The 20,262-nt window shown below is 44.8% G+C and overlaps 1 protein-coding gene and 1 pseudogene across 3 annotated transcripts in view; both read left to right on the top strand.

Moving 5' to 3' along the window:
* Nucleotides 1–18,941, top strand: part of LOC118676154 — a 44,852-nt pseudogene extending 25,911 nt beyond the window's left edge.
* Nucleotides 1–20,262, top strand: part of PTPN9 (protein tyrosine phosphatase non-receptor type 9) — a 191,501-nt gene that overhangs the window by 25,920 nt on the left and 145,319 nt on the right. The window lies entirely within an intron of this gene.

Below are 20,262 nucleotides of genomic sequence, written 5' to 3'. Positions count from 1 at the left end.
TTGTCTCCTGGACTCACCCCAACTGGGGATTGAACCTACAACCAAGGTATGTGCCCTTGACTGGAATCTAACCCAAGACCCTTCAGTCCAAGGGCCAACGCTCTAATCACTGTGGTTGGGCTATACTTAGGAATTTTAAAAATGATAGATATGTATATTTTATTTTTTTAATTTTTACGTTTTTATTGGCTTCAGAGAGGAAAGGAGAGGGAAAGAGAGCTAGAAATAGCAATGATGAGAGAGAATCATTGATTGGTTGTCTCCTGCACAGTCCCCACTGGGGATGGAGCCTGCGACCCTGGCACATGCCCTGACTGGGAATACAACCTGTGACCTCCTGTTCCATAGGTCGATGCTCAACCACTGAAACACACCAGCCTGGCTGATGTATATTTTATCACAGTAAAAAAATAAGGGCTCTTATTCTAAGCAGTTTACAGGTTTTAATTCATTTAGTGAATAACGCAGCTGGTGAAGCAAAGGAAAGAGAATAGGTGTTACTTCCACTTCTAGTTTGACTGCTGATTTCTTATATAATTACATAGATACATGGTTACAGATGTATCTATTTTTAAAATTTGTTAGAATGTGAATTGTCATCATTTTTAAACTCCTGAATATTTAACCTGTGAGATCCAGTTGAGATCTACTCTGTAGGTGTAAAGAGTTTTCTGTGTAGGACAAAGCACCGAATATTATGATGAAAAAGAACCCATGTGTTTAGCATCTCTGGGAGTTACTTGACATATTGTTGATTTAGAGCAGTGGTTCTCAAAGTGTAGTCTCCACAGAAACAATAGCAACAGGAGCATGCCCTGAAGCTTGTTAAAAACGCAGATATCCAAGTCCCTCCCCAGACCTACTGAATTAGAAACTCTAGGGTTGAGGTCCAAGAATCTGTATTTTAACAAGCCTCCAAATGCATGTTCAAGTTTGAGAACTAGCGAGCCAGAGAATAACTAGGGTGGTGTGCCGAGCCAGCTCAGCCAAGGGTTCACAAGTGTGAGTGAGGGAGGTGAAGGATGGAGAAATGTCAGACAAAGAGAATAAGCTGGTTCTAGATGGATCTTCCTGTGCCTGGCTGAGGCCACAGAGAGAGATCCAGAGGCAAGCTGAGCCTTTATTTTATAGCCAGAGGTAAACAAGGTAGTGGTTACCATAGTTACAATGTTCTTGTGAGTTTCACTTGTTTTGGCAGCACTTGCTGCACCTCCCACAGCCCATTAGCTACCAAGGAAGGATCTAGGGAGCGTCATAAGGTCAAGCCTAATTATGCTAAGAGGACTGTGCCCTCTAAGCTGGGACTTGTTTGTGCCTTTGCCAACAGGTCAGTCTGAGGCTTAACCCTATAGTCGCCCCCTACATCTTGCCCTTTTTCAATTTTTAAGCTACTATACTGATAGTAAAACTTAAGCATGAAGAACAAAACTCTGGCTATTAAAACAATAACAAAACAATGCCAATGCAAAACCCAAACTATAGACATGTTAACATTTTAAAACTTAAACATAAAGCTCTGGTTATTAACAAAACAATGCCAATGTGTTAACATTTTTAAAACTAGTAAGAAAACAATGCCAGTGCAAAACAGCAATAAGTGATCTTCTGCTAAATGAAAGTTTCTTTTGCTGATTTACTCTGAGTCCTAGGACTTGACTGCACAAGACTTTGCAGAAGACTGGCAGCTAACCAATGCTAGCATAGCCAGAAACATGATTGAGAGAGTAGCTTCCACTCCTTGCTTTTCTACCATCTGCTGGGCCTCAGTTGTTAACTTCTTCAGCTGACCCCATGTTGGCACTTCAGTCCCTTGCATAGCCTTCCTTTTCTTCTTTTTTCCACTTTGCTGTCACCGGGGCAACTCTAAGTCTTTGGAATGATAGGACTAGGAGCTCCTCTGGGTCCATTGTGGTGACGCACGTAATGCTCTGGTACCCAAATTGTCTGCACTGCTCCTTCTGGAAAGATACAAAACACAACCTCTTCCCCACATCATTACTAAATCTGGTAAAACTCTTGTCTGGTTTTTGTAGCCTTCCACCGGGCTAAGTCGGCAGAAGCTATTGTACAGGAGGTCCAATGCCTTTCAGCTGCTGTCTGTATTGTAATTAAAAAAATTTAACACATAACATTCTTCAATTTAACACACAACATTCTTCTCCCCTTTCTTATTTTTATAGTTGCATTTTAAGAGTAGGATTGGCTCTTTCTGCTATTGCCTGAATCCTCATCTATCACCCCAGGGAGAACTTGCCAATTCTTCACTTTCCTGGGGTGGCATGATACTGAGCCGGGTGGAAAGGCTGCAGCGGGGTTAAGGATAAGGCTCCTTAGGCCTGCCTTCTCCCATGCCTCTACATTTACCTTTCCTTCCTCAGAAAACCATGTGCATGTTTTATTTACAAAATCAAACAAATCACAGAGAACCAAGATGGCGGCATAGGTTAACGCCGGAGTTTGCTGCCTTGAACAACTACTTCAAAAGTAAAACTAAAAAACGGAACGGACATCACCCAGAACCACAGGAACGCTGGCTGAGTGGAAGTCCTACAACTAGGAGGAAAGAGAAACGCATACGGACACTCAGAGGAGGCGCAGTGCTGAAGTCAAATTCTGAGGTGCGGAGTGCGCGGAGCGGGCTGGCGGCCGAGGGCGCGGTTGGCGTTTTCAATCGGGAGGGAGTCACAGACTCTGAGCTCCAGATACAGGCGAGTCTTTAGGGACCCAGACTCAAACGGGAGAAGCGGGACTGTCTGGCTTCGGTCAGAGCGAGTGCAGCTTTCTCTCCGAGGTTTGCAGCGGGTGCTGGGACTCAGAGAGGCAGAGCCCCTGGGGACAGGACTGAGAGCCGCCATAACTGCTCTCTCCGGCACACCCTGTTGATCCTGTGCGACCCGCCCCGCCCAAGCCCTGCACACAGGCATTTGCCGGTTAGCCTCAGGCAAACGCCAGATTAGCACCTCCCTAGAGGACAGAAGTTCTCTCACTGCAGACACAGCTGATTCTCATAGCCACTTGGCCTGAAGGTCAAACCCTCCCTGGTATTAGCTCCAACAATCAAGGTTTAACTATAAGACTGCGAACAACGACCACTAGGGGGTGCACCAAGGAAGCATAACAAAATGCGGAGACAAAGAAACAGGACAAAATTGTCAATGGAAGATATAGAGTTCAGAACCACACTTTTAAGGTCTCTCAAGAACTGTTTAGAAGCCGCCGATAAACTTAATGAGATCTACAAGAAAACCAATGAGACCCTCGATGTTATATTGGGGAACCAACTAGAAATTAAGCATACACGGACTGAAATAACGAATATTATACAGACTCCCGACAGCAGACCAGAGGAGCACAAGAATCAAGTCAATGATTTGAAATGCGAGGAAGCAAAAAACACCCAACCGGAAAAGCAAAATGAAAAAAGAATCCAAAAATGCGAGGATAGTGTAAGGAGCCTCTGGGACAGCTTCAAGCGTACCAACATCAGAATTATAGGGGTGCCAGAAGATGAGAGAGAGCAAGATATTGAAAACCTATTTGAAGAAATAATGACAGAAAACTTCCCCCACCTGGTGAAAGAAATGGACTTACAGGTCCAAGAAGCGCGGAGAACCCCAAACAAAAGGAATCCAAAGAGGACCACACCAAGACACATCATAATTAAAATGCCAAGAGCAAAAGATAAAGAGAGAATCTTAAAAACAGCAAGAGAAAGAAACTCAGTTACCTACAAGGGAATACCCATACGACTGTCAGCTGATTTCTCAACAGAAACTTTGCAGGCCAGAAGGGAGTGGCAAGAAATATTCAAAGTGATGAATACCAAGAACCTACAACCAAGATTACTTTATCCAGCAAAGCTATCATTCAGAATTGAAGGTCAGATAAAGAGCTTCACAGATAAGGAAAAGCTAAAGGAGTTCATCACCACCAAACCAGTATTATATGAAATGCTGAAAGGTATCCTTTAAGAAGAGGAAGAGGAAGAAAACGGTAAAGATACAAATTATGAACAACAAATATGCATCTATCAACAAGTGAATCTAAGAATCAAGTGAATAAATAATCTGATGAACAGGATGACCTGGTGATTATAATAGAATCAGGGACATAGAAAGGGAATGGACTGACTATTCCTGGGGGGGAAAGGGGTGTGGGAGATGCGGGAAGAGACTGGACAAAAATCGTGCACCTATGGATGAGGACAGTGGGTGGGGAGTGAGGGCGGAGGGTGGGGCGGGAACTGGGAGGAGGGGAGTTATGGGGGGGGAAAAAGAGGAACAAATGTAATCATCTGAACAATAAAGATTTTAATAAAAAAAAAAATCAAACAAATCAAAAAGCTGTTCATACCTCACAGAACAGCCCCTTGCTTAGAGCATAACATTCAGCATGGATACGTATAAACTCTTTTCCTGCGATCCTGAATTTCCCATGTTTTACACCTAGTTATATCACTGAACTTTGCTTCTTACCTTCCTTCTTGTTTTTTGCACGTGCTTCACTGGAACGTCCTTTTTTTAAATATATTTATTTTTATTGATTTTTTACAGAGAGGAAGGGAGAGGGAAAGAGAGCTAGAAACATCGATGGGAGAGAAACATCCACCAGCTGCCTCCTGCACACCCCCCACTGGGGATGCGCCTGCAACCAAGGTACATGCCCTTGACTGGAATCGAACCTGGGACCTTTCAGTCTGCAGGCCGACGCTCTATCCACTGAGCCAAACCGGTTAGGGCTGGAGCGTCCTTTCACCTGACAACTGTAGTTCCCCCGAACTCAGGCCCGTGTTGGGCGCCACATGTGCCAAGCCAGCTCAGCCAACGGTTCGAAAGCCTGAGTGAGGGCGGTGAAAGGATGAAGAAATGACAAAGAGAATAAGCTGGGTCTAGGTCAGTGGTTGCCAAACCACGGCTTGCGAGCCACATGCGGCTCTTTGGCCCCTTGAGTGTGGCTCTTCCACAAAATACTACATACGGGCGCACACATACAGTGCGATTGAAACTTTGTGGCCCATGTGCAGAAGTTGGTATTTTGTGGAAGAGCCACATTCAAGGGGCCAAAGAGCCGCATGTGGCTGTGAGCCACAGTTTGCCAACCACTGGTCTAGGTGGATCTTTCTGTGCCTGGCTGAGGCCACAGAGAGAGATCCAGAGGCAAGCTGAGCCTTTATTTTATAGCCAGAGGTAAACAAGGCAGTGGTCACCATAGTTACAATGTTCTTGTGAGTTTCACTTGTTTTGGCAGCACTTGCTGCACCTCCCACAGCCCATTAGCTACCAAGGAAGGATCTAGGGAGCGTCATAAGGTCAAGCCTAATTATGCTAAGAGGACTGTGCCCTCTAAGCTGGGACTTGTTTGTGCCTTTGCCAACAGGTCAGTCTGAGGCTTACCTCTACAGCCACGCCCTACAGGGTGGTAGGTAGTGTTTGTCAGGGAACCATCTAGAAGTGAGTTTAGACATTCAGGCTTACTTCAGGAAGGGAAGGCCTGGCTTTACAAATTGGCTTGAGAATTCTAGGTATAGAGCTAGTCAGAGATGGGTGAAAGCTCCAGGAATCTTCTGATTCTGGGTTAGAATTGTGCTGTCCCAGAGTTTGTAAACACTAGCACTTACCATGGTTATTCTCATTCAAAGAAAGAACAGAGGCTCTATCCACTTGAGGAGTAGAAATGGAACCAGGATGTTAGCATGGTTGAAAACAGGGTATTGAGACACCATGTGTCCACTTCACATGGCATTCTCTAGAGAGATGCTTGGCTTCCAAGGGAATATTGAATGAAAGGAGACAGGCTGTTCTGATTCAGCTAGGAAAAACTGCCAACTTTGACAAGGCTATTCCATAGGGAAGCTAGTGTTACTCCAGTGTCAGTTGCCCTGAGAATTACCAGATACTAGGAGTTATCAGATTTTACTCTCTAGATCCTGACAGGGAGCTGAACCCAGTTCTAATTGGAACTGAAAGTGGGGCACTGCTATGAGGATGACTAGATTACAGGCAGCTTTTCCAAGCTTTATTCTGGTAGGTCTGCAAATCTATTAGTTCTATATAATAAAGAGGTAATATGCAAATTAACCCTCACACCCTCACAAGATGGCTGCCTATGACCAGGCCGGCAGGGGGGTTAGTGAGGGACGACCAAATGACTGAACAAGCAGGCTATGTGGGGTGACCAGGCTGGCGGAGGCGCTGTGAGAGGCGACCAAGCCAGCAGGGGTGGCAGTTAGGGGTGACTAGGCAAGCAGGCAGGCAGGGGGCAACCTAAACTGGCATTCGGACATCCCCCAAGGGGTCCTGGATTGGAGAGGGTGCAGTCTGGGCTGAGGGGACCCCCGTCCATGCACAAATTTTGTGCACTGGGCCTCTACTGTATATATAAAAGGCTAATACGCTAAGTGTCTGACTGACTGAGCAGTCACTATGATGTGCACTGACCACCAGGGGCAGACGCTCAACACAGGAGCTGCCATGACCCGCACTGGCACCGCAGACCTGGAGCCTACAAAGCAACACTCGCCTCCCTCAACTGGGACACAGGCCCCGCCACCACCCTAGAGTGACAGCCCATCAAATTGCAGCCAACGCTGCCGAGACCCCAAGGTGCACAATGCGGCCCACAGCCCAGCCCAGTCCAGAAATGGTCACTGTGGGCGCTGGGTAATGACATCATGTAGCAACGGCAAGCTTCCTCTCCCTAGCGACAACTAGCCTCCTTGGAGTTTCTTCAGCCCAGGAACACGACTTGCTTTATAGCCAGGTGAAAACATTTCACACTTCAACCAAATGTCTGTGAAGTGTTTTCCCGTGCCTCATCTCATTTGATCCTCACACAAGTCCTGGAGTAGGTAGATAGGAGACTCGGTGGAATCCTATTTTCTTTTCATTAGTCGGAAAACGGGGATTTAGAAAGTTTAGAAACTTGACCCAACTGAAAAGAAGTAAGAAGTGGTAGAACTTGAAAATGACTTCAAGTTTTCTCACTGCGCAGAATATAGTCAAACACTGCTGCAGTTAAATATTTTACCCTTTGTTCTCTCTGTGTGATCCAGAATAATAATCTGCTTCATGTTGATATTTACTGCTATGTTGCTGACAATTACCTGAAAGAGAAGTTGGGGTGCTTCACTGGGCTGGAAAAAGTTTAGCTACATCAGAAAGCAGGCATAATTAAGCAACTTTATTCTATATATATAAAAGGCTAAGTGGACTCCCGCATGCACAATACATATAAAGCTCTCGCTGGTGCCAATCACATGCGTATGTTTCCATCTGTCATTGTCAATCGTGAATTTGGTTGACACTTCTATTATAGAGAATGGGTGAATAGCGATATTAAAATATCCTAATTAATTTCCTTTCAATGTGCATGAATTTGTGCACTGGGCCACTAGTTCTATATAATAAAAGGCTAATATGCAAATTGTCCTCTTGGGAGTTCAACCGCTCGTTATGATGAGCACTGACCACCAGGGGGCAGCACGGAACGAAGGCCTCGGCTGCTGGCACCCAGGAGCTGCGGGAAGGAAGGCTCTGATCGCTGGCCAGGCCGAGGTACCCTGCCTATACACAAATTTTGTGCACCAGGACTCTAGTAGTTCAATAAGCTGATGTGCTTGAACTATTTCATGAGCTTGAATAGGTTTAGCTCTAAGCTTACCTGATTTGAAATAGCTGAGGTCTGAGATGACTGACATTGGCTCATTGTAGTCTCTTGGCCAGCTGTATCCTTTAGAAGGCATAATGGAGCTATGGATCATGGAGACGTTTAGGGAGATTCCAAGTTTCTTTTCTTTTTCTTTTGCTATTTTTTAATTTAAAAAAACAAACACAAAAAAACCCCACAAAACTTTTCACTTAGATTTTTAACTTTTTAAGGGCCAAGACAACCATATTTCCCCTACATGCTCCATAAGTATATCCCCCAAACAGATACCCACTAAGGATCTGTTGATAGCTGAGTCATCTCTGTGATGTCAGTGTATGTGGGAGGGATAGGTATTGGTCTCAGACATACATGGGTTCCAATTCTAGCTCTTTACTAGCTGGGTAACTTCAGTTTCCTCATCTGTAAAATGCAGCTGATCTATACCTCTTCCAAGGAGAGAAGGATCCTCGAACTTGCCTTGAAGACCATCTAGCTGAGCTTCACGCCGGGCCCAAGCAGGACACCAGAGACTCCCTAGCAGGAAGAGTCTTTCAGTAAAATAAAGGGACTGGGTCCATTGATGCCAGAACCATGTCTTCTGGCACTCAGTGCCACTCACTCCCAGCGTCCAGCCTCCCTTGTAAACAACTGTTTAGGCCGGCGAGGGAGTGGCCAGGGAGTGGCCCAGCCGGGAGCTAGCTATGGGTAGAAGGTGGGGCGCACCTTGAGGACGGTCTCCAGGGGTGGGACGAAGATCACGATAACCTCCCCCTCCCGCTCCCCTGCCCCCTCCCCGGGGTCCTAGCCTCTCCCTCGCCTCCACCCTCCATCACCGGTGCCCAAGCCGATGGGGGAAAGCGAAGAAGTGCCTGTGATTTTGACCTCGTACATCCAGCCTCCGCGCCCACTTCCCTCACCTGCGGTGGAGTCAGCGTTCCTCCTGCAGCCTCCGGAGCGGGGAATCAGGCATCGCTGGCGGGAGGCGGGAGCGACTTGCAGCGGTAGGCACGGTTCAGCTTCTGCCCCTCAAAGGCCTCATCCCTCGCCGCACTGTGGGCGGTCCTCCGCGCTGGGTAGGGGCTAGGCCAGCGCAGTATCTCCTCTGCGTTAGGAGGGGGAGGCAGCTCTTAACCTGGAGGCGTAAGCCCCATTTGGGGCGGTGCCATGTTTCGGTAGTGAAACTGGGGCATGGCTCCCAGTTTCTTGACTATGTAAACAAAGACTCAGGATTCACTTACCTAGGGCACAAGTTGTGGGGCTCAGTCTCTGGAAGAAAGCAGGGCACAGTTAAATTTGGTATAGATTGGATTAGCAACAGCAGGCGTGATCTGCAGACCAGGGCCAGATTAACAACAGGTCTGACATGCCAAGTCTTAAGAGTTTTGGACTATAAGTCATTAAGTCATTCCTGTCAGATCCCTTTGACATTGGTAAAATTGAATTTGAGCCCCGCCTGCATGGTGTAGTGATTGAGGGTCAACCTATGAACCAAAAGGTCACGGTTGGATTCCTGGTCAAGGGCACATGCTTGGGTTATGGCTAGATTCCGAGTGTGGGGTGCGCAGGAGGCAGCCGATCATTGATTCTCTCATCCATGTTTCTATCTCTCCCTCTCCTTTCCTCTCTGAAAGATAAAAAAATATTTTTAAAAAATGGAATTTGAGGAGTGTGAGGGGGAAAGAAGGAGGGGAGGGAGAGAGGGAGATAAAGATGTGTGTGTGGGGGGGTTGTTAGTTATTAGGGAATGGAAGCAAGTGTCTGGTAGCTTCAATTGTGTAAGTGAAAGGAATATAGAACCAGGAAGAATTAGCTGGTTACTATGTTTCCAAAGCTAACTCACCTTCTGATATTACAGTGGTTCTCATCCTTCTGGCCCTTTAAATACAGTTCCTCATGTTGTGACCCAACCATAAAATTATTTTTGTTGCTACTTCATAACTGTAATGTTGCTACTGTTATGAATCGTAATGTAAATATCTGATATGCAGGATGGTCTTAGGAGACCCCTGTGAAAGGGTCGTTTGACCGCCAAAGGGGTCGCGACCCACAGGTTGAGAACCACTGTGATAACTCTATGGGGCCCCTTCCCACTTCACCTCTTCCCCTCTGTACATTTCCCTTGCCTCTCTCCTAACCTCCAAAGGCCATTCTTTTGTCTCTGTGACTTGTTTCTTGAGCGTATTTCTTCTACTACTCACTTCTACCTCTGTGACTTACTTTATTTTTAAATTTTTATTTATTTATTTACCTCTGTGACTTTCTAAATAAACGTTCTCTTATACTAGTAGTCTAGTGGGGAAGGGGAAGCTTCTCACCTCCTGATCTTTTCCTGGACTGATTCTAATTTACCAGTGACCTTCTGAAAGTTTAGCACTTACAGCTGAAAACAGTATTACAAATGAAGTCTGATAGGCCTCCTTGTTTTGAGCTTACTTGTTTTGGACATTGGCTTCTGTAATGTGCTCCAAATGCACAACAATTTTGGCAGTTTTAGCCAACCGTTGACTTACATTCAGGTCAACTAAGAGCCTTAAGTTTTTCCTTATGTGCTTCTGTTAAATTTCATCTGGTGATTCTAAAATTGATTTTATTGCACTTATCCTTCTTAAACTTCATTTTGTTAGATTTAATGTTTATTACCATTTGCTGAGCTTTATCATGTGCCAGGAACTTTACAAATGTTACCTTTTCCCCCTCTTACAACATTTCTATGGGGTATTACTGCCATTTTATGGATGTAGAAATTAAGGCTCAACAAAATTAAGGCTCAACAAAATTAAGTAACTTGCTTCCATTCTAAACAGTAACTGATAGAACCTGGTATTCAAGCTGTTGTCTCGTCTAATTCCAAAGTCTCTTGCTTTTGAATACCATTCTAGCCCATTGTTCCATCCTGTTCTGATCTTTTAATTTTTGTTGTTGTTGTTAATCCTCACCAGAGTATATTTTTCCCATTGCTTTTCAGGGAGAATGGAAGGGAGAGAAAGAGGTAAGGAAGAGAGAGAGAAATGATGTGTCTCTCACATTGACTGGTTGCCTCCCGTAAGTGCCCCCACCATACCTTACTGGGGCTGGGGAGTGAACCCGAGACTCTTTGGTTCACAGTTCGACACTCTAACCATTGAACACACCAGCCAAGGCCTGTTCTGATCTTTTAGATCCCTGTTCTGTTTTACAATGTATTTGTTCTCTTAGCTAAAGGTCCTCTTCTTTTTTTTTTAATTTTTTTTTAAAAATATATACTTCTTTATTGGTTTCAGAGAGGAAAGGAGAAGGAGAGAGAGATAGAAACATCAATGATGAGAGAGAATCACTGATCAGCTGCCTCCTGCACACCCCTACTGGGGATTGAGCCCGCAACCCAGGCATGTGCCCTTGGCCGGAATCGAACCTGGGACCCTTCAGTCCGCAGGCCGACGCTCTATCCACTGAGCCAAGCCGGCTAGGGCAAAGGTCCTCTTCTTATATGGTCAGCATCACCCAATGGCCTTATCTAAGTCAATTATACTAGTAGCAATGAGACCAGGCCAGAGATGGGTGCAGAGCAAATCAAGGGAAAGAGTATGGGCTTTAGAGTTAGACTTGGTTTTGGAATCTTGGTTGTATCATCACAGTATTATGACTTGGCAAGGTCATTAACTTGTCTGTATCTTTGTTTCATCATCTATGAAATGTCTTAATATCTATAAATGGGCCAGCTGGAAAGGTTGACTAAAAGAGATACAAGGTGTTTGATTTGTGGCCTCATACTATAGGCTCTCACATTAGTCTATTTATCTCTTTGCTTTCAGGGAATGCCTTTAAAATCTTTTTATTTTTTACTAGAGGCCCAGTGCAGGGGAGGGGGGGGGGGTGTCCCTCAGCCCGGCCTGCACCCTTTCCAATCTTGGACCCTTTGGGGGATGCCCGACTGTGGGATCGGACCCAAACCGGCAGTCAGACATCCCTCTCACAGTCCAGGACCACTGGCTCCTAACTGCTCGCCTGCCTGCCTGCCTGATTGCCCCTAACCACTTCTGCCTGCCAGCCTGATCACCTCCTAACTGCTCCCCTGCCAGCCTGATAGATGCCTAACTGCCCTCCCCTGCTGGCCTAATCATCCCCAAGGCTTTTATTAGTATAGATATGACCCTTCACAGAAAATATCACTAACCCTGCTTTACAATAAGGGTTTGACGATTGAATCATGGGGCCAGACACCAAGATTTCCTTTCTTTGAATAGTGGAGGGAATAATTATCTTGTCTTTAAGTTGCCCTGAACATCAGATGAGATAATGACTTAGGAAAGTATAAAAGCACCATATAAAGACAACTATCTTTTTCATGTACTGAAAAGACAATAAAGTGGTAAAATGGAAAACACTGTTTTTATTCTCCCCCTTCCTTCCTTTACAGCCTTTATTTAAACTTTGAAATTTATAAAAATTTCACTCCTATTTTCATTTCTTTACATTTGATATAATTTTGTATTTGTTTCAGGTTTTATATTAGTTACAGAATAGTAGTTAGACAGTCTTATACTTTACAAAGTGTTCCCCGATATTTCCAGTACCCACCTGGCATCATACCATCATTACAACACTATTGACTATATTTCCTATTTAAGTGACAATAGGTTTACAGGTTCTTTCCAATCTTTCTTTTGTGTTGCTCGCCCTTTACTTTCTCACTTCTTCCCTCATTTTCTTTATATAGTATCTCAATTGGCCCTCAAAACTCAGTGAAGGCACTGGGACAGGCTTAATCCATTTTACAGACCAGGAAACTGAGGCCAATTCCGGTTGGCTGCGGAACTGGACTCAGCGTGCAGGGAGTCCTCAAACTGTGCTCTCCACCCTTCCTAAGGGACAGCCGCAGGGCAAACAGAAAAAACCTCCCTCAGGCTTCCGAACCTTGCTCTCAAGCACCTCTTCCTCATAGATGCTCCACATTCTTTCTTCTCCCTCGCCCCCCCCCCCCGCCCCCATTGTTTATTGCCCCCCCTTCTGGGGAGCAGGTGATAGGCTTTGTACTCACCACAGGCTTGCGCCCCCGTGGGGCGGGGCAGAGCAGGACAGGGCGGGTGCTGGCTTGCTTTTGGGCCTAGGCGGGAGCAGGAGCCGTGGCCTCTCTGGTGGGCGGGCTGCAGCGAGGCCTGGTTAGCACCGGGAGCTTCTCCCGCAAGCTGCCGCAGTGGGGTACCCGGCAGTGCTGCCCCCTCCGCTGAGGTGGCACTGCCCCTCAACCCCCCCCCCCCCCCCCCCCCCCCCCCCCCCCCCGCCTCAGGGCTGCGGGTCCGTGCCACTCTGCCCAGGCGTCCTTCCACGGAGGCAGTTATCGCCTCTTGTTCGCCGCAGGGCAAACCTGCATCTTGGGGCCATTGCAGAACCTCGCAGTCCGCGGGCTGATACAGATTCCCTGCTCACAGGCTCCCTGCCCCGCCGAGCCCCCTTTGGTGCACCTCACCTCTGCGCCACTCTGCACCCCTTGGGCCGCCGGCCTCCTGGCCAGCTGCTTCGCCAAAGCTTCCCCCTCTTTCAGGCACTCTCCTCAGACCCCCGGGAGCATGGCTCCCTGCAGCTCCCGCCCCACTCAGCTCTCCCGGGCCACCCGCCTGTTAGGACGCTGCCGGGGCGCCCCGCTGCAGGCAGCGGCTCCTGGGGTAGGGGGTGGGGGTGTGGGGAGCAGCTCCAGTAAAGTTTAGTAAGCCCCAGGTCGGCCTTGGGATTTGGCTGCAGGCCACGGGGAGTCTGCCAGGGAGGGGCAAAATTGCTCTTAGACCCGGAGTGCTGCCCTGCCGCTGTGCAGCCACGCCCACCCTGTGAACGGTAGTGATGTGAGGGCATCCCAGACAAATTTGCATAGTCCTTCATTATATATTTATATAGATACCCTTTAAAATCCTCCCCTGAAGGTCCTATTGATTTTTTATTTTTTAAACAGATATGTTTTTATTGATTTTAGAGAGAGAGGAAAGGAGAGGGAGAGGGAGTGAGAGAAACATTGAAAACATCAACGGCTGCCTCCTGCATGCCCCCTATTGGGAATTGAGCCCACAACCTGGGCATGTGCCCTGACCCAGACTCAAATAGGCGACCTACGCTCAACCAACTGAGCCACACTGACCAGGTCAGTCCTATCGATTTAAGAAAAAAGGAACTGTCAGGGTATGATTGTTTATTGTGTCCCACAGGGCTCTCATGCACTTGTGGTTAACAACAACACCACAAATTTCTGTGTGATTATGAACTAATTGTTTATGCTTTTTTTTGGCCTTGGTTTCATCATAATGTAAAATGTAGGTAGTAATAGTACTTATCATAAAGAGTTGTTATGAGGATTAAATAAGTTAGTGTATATGAAGCTGTTGGAAATAGTGGTTGGCAGACAGTACTGTTTAATGTTTGCTAACATTAATATCTATAAACTAGAGGCCCTGTGCATGAAATTCGTGCATTTGGGGGGGTTTCCTCAGCCCAGCCTGCGCCCTCTCGCAGTCTGGGAGACCTCGGGGGATGTCCAATTGCGGGCCTAAACCAGCAGTTGGACATCCTTAGCGCTGCTGCAGAGGTGGGAGAGGCTCCTGCCACCGCTGCTGCGCTCACCAGCTGTGATCCCTTCTGGCTGAGTGCACTCCCCCAGTGGGAGCACACTGACCACAGGGGGCAGCTCCTATGTTGAGCATCTGCCCCCTGGTGGTCAGTGCACATCAGAGCAACTGGTTATTCTGCTGTTCCATCGATTTGCATATTGGCCTGTTATATAGGATTACAGATAAAGCCTACTTTTAGGATTATTATGGAGAATTAAATCAGATAAGTGTGTCAACTGCTTAACATTTTACTTGGGAAATATATATAACAAATCAATAAAAGGAAATATTATTGTCCATTAAGGTAAGAAACATCATCAAATGCCTTGCTAAAATGTGGAACTGTTCTATGTATCAGTGATTTTCAAACTTCATCCTGCACAAGAATCACCTGGGGATCTCATTAAAATGCAGATTCTGGCCCTAGCCAGTTTGGCTCAGTGGATAGAGCCCCAGCCTTTGGACTGCAGGGTCCTGGGTTTGATTCTGGTCAGGGGCATGTGCCTCAGTTGCAGGCTCAATCCCTAGCCCTGTTTCTATCTGTTCCCCCCTCCCTTCCACTCTCTCTGGAGATCAATGGAGGAATATCCTTGGGTGAAGATTAACAACAACAACAGCAAAAAATGCAGATTCTGTCCAGCAGATTTATGGTGGGGCCTGAGAGTCTGCATTTCTGACAAACTGCTAGGTTAGTGACGGCGAACCTATGACACGCGTGTCAGAGGTGACACGCGAACTCATTTTTTTGGTTGATTTTTCTTTGTTAAATGGCATTTAAGTATATAAAATAAATATCAAAAATATAAGTCTTTGTTTTACTATGGTTGCAGATACCGAAAAATTTCTATATGTGACATGGCACCAGAGTTAAATTAGGGTTTTTCAAAATGCTGACACACCGAGCTCAAAAGGTTAGGCATCACTGAGCTAGGGGGTGCCAGTGCTACAGCCTGCAGACTTCACTTTGAGTAGCGCTGCTCTGTATTATATTCCTTTATTTTTCAGTCTAGTTGTATTCTTTCTTGAAAGACTTGTTTTTAGTAAATTGTTTCAGTACCCCCCTTTCTTAAAACTCAAAGCCCATCTTTTTAAAAAAAATGTTGTTAATCCTCACCTGAGGATATTTTTTCATTGGTTTTTAGAGAGAGTGGACGGGAGAGGGAGAGACAGAGACTGAGACATCGATGTGAGAGACACATTGATCGGTGCCTTCCACACGAATCCCGACCAGGGCCGGGGATCAAGCTCGCAACTAAGGGATAGGTCCTTGACTAGAATCGAACTCGGGACCCTTCAGTCCACAGGCCGATACTCTATTCACTGAGCAAAACCAGCTAGAAAGCCCATCATTTTATAAAGCTAGGTTGAAAAGGTGAAAAAGGAAGAAGAGGGAAAAAGACCACCTCTTTATTTTATATATTTATTTTTAAAATATATTTTATTGATTTTAGAGAGGAAGGGAGAGGGAGAGAGATAGAAACATCAATGATGAGAGAGAATCATTGATCGGTTGCCTCCTGCACGCCCCCTACTGGGGATCAAGCCCGCAACCCAGGCATGTGCCCTTGGCTGGAATCGAACCTTCAGTCTGCAGGCCAACGCCCTATCCATTGAGCCAAACCAGCTAAGGCAAGACACCTTTTTAAAAAAGAATCCATTGGTCAAGGCTAGGTGTGTATGTATGTAAAAGAAAGATTAGTTAGGCATTTTACCCAGGATTCAGGTCAACGTTGTAGTCTTAGTAGATCCTCTTCAGGCTTTAACAGCTTGCTCACCCTTAAAGCTCTACAGCGGATGCTCACCAGGCTCCCCTGATGCTCTTGGGACTGTCAGGTTTTGCAGGTCGGGATGCTTTACTATTTTGAGCTTCAGTTCTTGCTTTCCACAAACTTGATCTTCTCCTCTTCAAGTTGAAGAAGTAGGTGTTGATCGTCTTAACCTGTGGGTCGCGACCCCTTTGGGGGTCAAACAACCCTTTCACAGGGGTCGCCTAAGACCATCGGAAAACACATATTGAATATATAATTACATATTGGTTTTGTGATTAATCACTATGCTTTAATTATGTTCAATTTGTAACAATGAAAATGCATCCTGCATATCAGATATTTACATTACAATTCATAACAGTAGCAAAACTACAGTTATAAAGTAGCAACAAAAATAATTTTATGGTTGGGGGGTCACCACAACATGAGGAACTGTATTAAAGGGTTGCGGCATTAGGAAGGTTGAGAACCACTGATCTAGACGGTCTTCACAAAGCCCTTTTTGTTCTCCTTAGCTTTATTAATAGGCCTTGGCTCATTCTGGGCTCTGTTTTTCCTGGCTCTTTTTCTTTAAGTCAGAACCACTACTCTATTGTCTTTCTTAATGTGATCTCTTCCTTTGTACATGTGTATGTTTGTTTTTTTTGTTTTTTTTAATATTTATCTCTTTGAAGAGTGTTGTGCAACCATATTAGTCTGCAGTTTGTTCCCTTTAAAATTTGAATTGGTATAATTTATAATTAATTGTGTATTTGTCAGAATTTCACTTGTGAGGATATCTTTTAAAAACAGCATCTGAAAAAATAAATAAATAAAAACAGCATCTGTCTTCACATAGTTAAGATTGTAAGATTTTAATTTTGTGAAATCTTTTTAAAATATTTTTTTTATTGATTTCAGAGAGGAAGAGAGAGGGAGAAAGAGTTAGAAACATCAGTGATGAAAGAGAATCATTGATTGGCTGCCTCCCGCATGCCCCCGACTGAGTATTGAGCCCACAACCTGGGCATGTGCCCTGACTGGAATTGAACCTCCTGAAATCTACATTTTTATAGCACTATAACACAGTGAATGAAAAGGTGGGCTCTCCAGTCAGAAAATCTGGGTACTGATTCAGGCTCTACCATTTTTCTTGTTTTGGGACCTTGGGCAGTTACCAGTTGGAAATCTTAGGTTTTTTCATCTATAATATGGGATCAACCTTCTAGGGCCATTGAGAAAATTTAACAATCCTGTAAAATTCAGTATCTGAGTGGTGGTTAGAACTCAATACCCAAAAGATATTAGCTATTGTTAGTAGTGAATTTTTGTTGTTGTTAGTAGCTAATTTTGTTAAAGGTCTGGTATTACTTAAATCAGTGTTGTAAGGTTTACATCAGGGGTCCTCAAACTACGGCCCGCGGGCCACATGCAAATACAAATATTGTATTTGTTCCCGTTTTGTTTTTTTACTTCAAAATAAAATATGTGCAGTGTGCATAGGAATTTGTTCATAGTTTTTTTTAAACTATACTCCGGCCCTCCAACGGTCTGAGGGACAGTGAACTGGCCCCCTGTTTAAAAAGTTTGAGGACCCCTGGTTTACATAATGCTTTCACAGGTAGCCAATTATTTGATGGTGTGAGGTAGGCAAATATTATCCTTATTTAGAAGAGTTGTGACTGGCCTGAGGGTACATGGCTGTGGCAGAACTGGGTCTTTAATCCAGGATTATTGGTGCCACATCTAGGACTTACTCTCTCTCTCTTTTTTAAATATATTTTATTGATTTTTTTACAGAGAGGAAGAGAAAGGGATAGAGAGTTAGAAACATCGATGAGAGAGAAACATCGATCAGCTGCCTCCTGCACACCCCGCAATGGGGATGTGCCTGCAACCAAGGTACACGCCCTTGACCGGAATCAAACCTGGGACCCTTCAGTCCGCAGGCTGAGCCAAACCAGTTAGGGCTAGGACTTGCTCTCTTAACTGCCTCCTTCTGACAACACTTAACTGTTGGCTATCACACTTTTAAAGATTACATGGCTACTTTTCTTTGAGACTCTTTCGATTTTTCAACTAGTCTGTTTTTTGGTCTGGATTCAGTCCAGTATAGTAGTGCCCTCATCCTTTTAAAATGAAACTGTCAACAAGAATTTATCAGGTTTTTATACCCCCTCCCCTCTTTATTCTTATTAATCCTCACCTGAGGATATTTTTTATTATACTGTCTGCCACAACCCAGGTACCTGCCCTTGAACAGGAATTGAACCTGAGACCCTTTGGTGTGCTGGCTGATGCTCTAACCCACTGAGCCACGCTGGTCAGGGCCCCCTCCCCTCTTTTAAGATAAATGTGATATCCAGCAAATGAGGAGGTGCTTGAAGTTCCCTATCTCTAACATCTTTATCACCAGGCCAATTTTGGGATCTGAGTCAAGAAAACAATCCATTCTCCATTATGGAGCAGGTTGAGGGTACTCCAACAGCTGTATCATGAATCATTACTCTCTTTCTTTAAGAAATTATCTAGTGCAGTCTGTAGATTTCCACTGGGGAATGTCATTTTGAGACACACTGCTATTCCACTTCCCCTTTTAAGATTTGGCCTTTTGCCTTGTTGCTACAGAGTGAGCAAGATGGGTCACCAGCAACTCTACGGGAGCCATCCGAGGAAATTTGGCCAAGGTTCTCCTTCTTGCCGCGTCTGCTCAAACCACCATGGTCTGAGCCGGAAGTATGGCCTCAACATGTGCCTCCAGTGTTTCTGTCAGTAGCGAAGGACATAGGCTTCATTAAGTTGGACTAAGTGAACTTCGATGAATGACCCATGTTCAAGACATCTACCTTATGACAGAATGCTATCTCTTTGTACATAAAATAATAAAAAAAAACAACCTTAAAAAAAAGATTTGAAGGAGATTTGCCCATCCATTGGCTGCTCTTATAAACCCACTAAACTCAGATTTTCATGGGTAGGGATCGTGTCTTATTTTATAAAATTCATAAATTTTAAATTAATTTATCTTGGATATCTCTTTTATAGTAGCTGTCTCGAGTTAAGATATTGGCAACTTAATTCTCAGATATTTTCCTTTCTTTTTTTTAAAAAACAGATCTTTATTGTTCAGATTATTACAGATGTTCCTCTTTTTTACCCCCATAGCTCCCCTCCACCGGTTCCCACCCCAACCCATTCCCTTACCCCCACCCCCCCGCCACTGTCCTCATCCGTAGGTGTACGATTTTTGTCCAATCTCTTCCCGCACCCCCCAAACCCCCTTCCCCCGAGAACTGTCACTCCACTCCCTTTCTATGCCCCTGATTCTATTATAATCACCAGTTTATTCTGTTTATCAGATTATTTATTCACATGATTTTTAGATTCACTTGTTGATAGATATGTATTTGTTGTCACCTTGTTTCTCATAATTTTTATCTTTGCCATTTTCTTCTTCTTCCTCTTCTTAGAGAATACTCTTCAGCATTTCATATAATACTGGTTTGGTGCTGATGAATTCCTTTAGCTTTTTCTTGTTTGTGAAGCTCTTTATCTGACCTTCAATTCTTTTTTTTTTTTTTTTTTTTTTTTTTTTTTTTATTGCTTAAAGTATTACAAAGGGTATTACATATGTGTTCATTTTATCCCCCCGCCCTAGACAGTCCCCTAGCCTCCCCTATCCCCCAATGTCTTATGTCCACTGGTTATGCTTCTATGCATGCATACAAGTCCTTTAGTTGATCTCTTACCCCCCTACCTCCTGCCCCGCAACCCTCCCCGGCCTTCCTGCTGCAGTTTGACAATCTGTTTGAGGCAGCTCTGCCTCTGTATCTATTATTGTTCAAAAGTTTATAATGGTCTCTATTATCCATGAATGAGTGAGATCATGTGGTATTTTTCCTTCATTGACTGGCTTATTTCACTTAGCATAATGCTCTCCAGTTCCATCCATGACGTTGCAAATGGTAAGAGTTCCTTCCTTTTTAGAGCAGCATAGTATTCCATCGTGTAGATGTACCACAGTTTTCTAATCCATTCATCTACTGATGGGCACTTAGGCTGTTTCCAGATCTTAGCTATGGTGAATTGTGCTGCTATGAACATAGGGGTGCATATATCCTTTCTGATTGGTGTTTCTGGTTTCTTGGGATATATTCCTAGAAGTGGGATCACAGGGTCAAATGGGAGTTCCATTTGTAGTTTTTTGAGGAAACTCCATACTGTCTTCCATAGTGGCTGCACCAGTCTGCATTCCCACCAGCAGTGCACAAGTGTTCCTTTTTCTCCACATCCTC

The sequence above is a fragment of the Myotis myotis genome, unplaced genomic scaffold, assembly GCF_014108235.1.
Source record: "Myotis myotis isolate mMyoMyo1 unplaced genomic scaffold, mMyoMyo1.p scaffold_m19_p_1, whole genome shotgun sequence".
Classification (NCBI taxonomy): Eukaryota; Metazoa; Chordata; class Mammalia; order Chiroptera; family Vespertilionidae; genus Myotis; species Myotis myotis.
This window is presented reverse-complemented; position numbering and strand designations above follow the sequence as displayed.